Raw genomic sequence first — 3428 nt, 5'->3', positions numbered from 1 at the left:
CGAACACTGATGTCATGCTGTCGATGATGATGAGGGAAGCATCTAACTGCGCTGCCTTCGGTAGTCCGCAATCAGCTGGCTCACCCCCTCCGCCGCCTGGTTGGTGAAAAACGGTTCGAAACGAATTGTAAAGCTTTGGAGATGGACTGATTGAAAACCAAGTGGGTTGGACTGACGTAGAACGACTAGAGTCTGAACAATCAACGAAGTCATTGGTCGTAGCGACGTGCTAGAAATGACTGTTAATGCAAGCGACCTGGTATTTGGAGGTATCAGTGATGGCTTGATTTCAGCCGAGCAGCTTGAGTAGACCTGTAAGGGCTCGTGAGTTTGTATTGGTCGGAAAGAGTAACCCCTCCATGGAACCCTGTGCAAATTAGGCGAAGCTACGGCTTGATGGATGTCATACACAACAAGAATGAAGCTTGGAAAAAGGCCACAGTAAAGGTGTCCTTTCACTCACTAACCGAAAGGAACGAAAAGTCCGATTAGTCACTTCTTAATGATACAAATTCATTGTAAGCTTTTTATACTGTTTTTCCGCGCGAAATAAGGACTAGGGGACACCATTTTGTGTTAGGTGGTTTATGACTCTGTAGCCTTTAACCATCTCTCATTTTAGGCTGTTCTGATCTGGTGGTTATTCAGGTTGGAACGACTTGGTTCGCTCACTGGCTGTTTTTGTCGCCTTCACTGATCATTATTCGACTGGAATTTGAAGAGTCCACCTGAAGATGTAAACGCTAGTCAAATCAACCACGTCAGTGGTAATCCAGGGCTGGAGGCGGCTTAGTTTGCATGACAGTTTTTGATTGCTGAAGAAATCAATCAGTATTTAGAGACTGAAAAGCGCGGCATATCAACGAGTGTTCCATGTTGACTCCTTGGTTACGTGGGCGAAAATATCGAATAGGCTTTTATTCACTTGCTTTCTTCACCGTTTTTCATTTGCCCGTCAGTGGAATTGATGGGTTGATTGATGGATTTGCCAACGAGCGACTGGAGTCGCTTATCGCTTCCATCAGGCATAGTTGCATGGAGCTTATCAGTACTAAATTATGAACTCTTCCGTAGGAAAATTAAACCAGCAAGAATAAAGCCTCCCATCCTATTTACTCCTATTTACCAGCAGCTGGGAACGTACTTTTGTAGCAACAAGACTGTAATGTTCCCCAGGGATTTGAAAGCTTACTGCCTGTCACGCAGCATCTGTTGAGTGACACTCAACAAGGCCCTGGTAACCGAGTAGATATCAGACGTGTCTGAAATGAAGTCATACCAGAAAACAGTTTCACCGTGCATACTCGCTTGATACCACATGTGAGTGAATAAAATTTCAAGGTATCGATTGACACGTGTGCCGTGCTTGTATGTCCGTAAACGAACCTCATCAATAATATCGGTTCAGTTACCAAGATGAATGCTCGAAGCAAAAAAATGTCCTTTGTGTTTCGCTTGCAATAGCCGAGGCACTGAACACCAGTTGGGTTGTTGAATGACGTTGGCTGGAAATCCATTCGCCCAACTCTACTATATCCAATCTCAACTTTTCCATCCGTAACAAATAAGCTTTGAGCACACAGATGTTGTGTGGATTGTGACAGTCTGTCACAAGTTTCTGGACGTGTATGAATTATTAATTGTACACCTCGATGATCGATGGCTTTTATTTCTTCTGAGTGGTAACTAAGGTTTGCATTCCACTCACCCGCGTTTACTGTCTGCAGAGGCTGTGCTGCAAGACGCCAGCAATTGTTCTTTTAAGTGCTTTGTCCACGTATCCAATCTGCGCTTTTGCGAATGAATTACTAACCTGTTTCTTTCAGCTATCGCCTTTATGACCGACACTTTCTTTTGGCCAATCGATCGGAATAGGTGGTGTAGAGCAGAGCTGTTCGCAGTCGCAAAACCCGTCACATTTTCCTGAGTTTTCGTTGTTCACCTCTTAGTCTTTCTTCAAACCCTTCATTATTCGGTTTTGAGGGATTTGCGCGCGCCGTTGCCCGCTTATACGGATTCTTCGTCACATCAATCAGGACTGATTATCTCGACAAAACGACCCGACCAGAAGCAGTTCATATTCAGCACACAAGTTTCGGAGTCTCTCTCCGTTGTTCATACGGCGAGTATCGACTCCGAATCCACCGTGGAGCTGTATTTCGGAGGAGCCCAGACGACCGGATTGGGCATTCATATCGCCCGCATGGACGGCAATGCTAGTACTTTGACTAATGGGCCCGGATAATTCTTGATGAGAAGTACCCTCAGCGTCGGAACTATAGTCATTTGGTGCAAGCAGGCACTGGTTGTATGTCGGCGAGCTTGATTCATCTTGACAGATGCGAACAGGCTAGTTCGAACCCAATCCAAGAATCTAGACTGCCGTCGCCTAGGATCGAGAAATCTGGTAGTATCTCAGCCCTCATGCTTCCTTCGAAGTATACGGCAACTAGGCACCAATAAGGTATAACTGATGAACGATTTTCGATCCAACTGTCCGACTCTGAATGACAACTAGCCAAGGTGGGTTGTATTAGTCCTTTCGAGTTTGTTCTACGGTTGACCGTTGAGTACCTTATCCAGGTAAATGGCATATCACTTTGGACGTTTTTCACATACACGTTATTAAGACTTAAAACGAACGGCCCTACGTCGACACCACGGGGTCATGGAAAACGGAGTCGTAGATAGTCAAATATTATGGTTATACGCAGAACATATGATGCCGTTTAAGTATACTTCAGTCCTTGAGCAGTCGCTGCATGCCTTGAGAGTATCACTGACCGGAATTTGCTGAGTTACACTTGCGCCTGTTCTCTCTGCATACAACGGTAACCAGCGACAGTAAGCGGACATAAATCTTTGCAGCTTGTAGCAGAGTGACCCCAGGACCTAATGTTAAAGTGATATAAAGAATTGATAAGCGGGGGCTACACAAAGTATACTAGTCGGCAACGTTCAGGTGTAGCACTCTTTCGGTGCATAAATACCATACCAACAGATGGAACACCAGGGCCGGGATACAACCAGGTTGCCCAAGTCTAGACAGGGGAAATCAAGAGGCAGTGGTCGGTTTCGAAACACGGAGCTCCTGGTCAGAAAATTCGCGGTCTAGCCACTTAAACACCTCATTTTCAAGAACAATGACGAGAGCAATCAGAAAAATTGCTTCAGTGATTTGCGGAATCGGGGTGCGGAGAGCGAAAGGTTACCTGATCCTCGACTTCCCGTGTAACAGGCTGTTGTGAGTGGACAACTGGGGACTCACCTCTGGGCTAGCGAATACGTGTGTGGAGTCTGTCCAGTGGACCATGTTTCTGACTCTGCTCTAGATTTACACCATGGCTAATCATTATCATCGTCATCGACAGCACTACTTCAGTGTTGAACGCCGGTGCTTCACTGCCGTACAACCATGATTTATTTGA

The sequence above is a fragment of the Opisthorchis viverrini genome (assembly GCF_000715545.1).
Source record: "Opisthorchis viverrini unplaced genomic scaffold opera_v5_38, whole genome shotgun sequence".
Lineage (NCBI taxonomy): Eukaryota > Metazoa > Platyhelminthes > Trematoda > Opisthorchiida > Opisthorchiidae > Opisthorchis > Opisthorchis viverrini.
Note: the sequence above shows the minus strand (reverse complement) of the source record.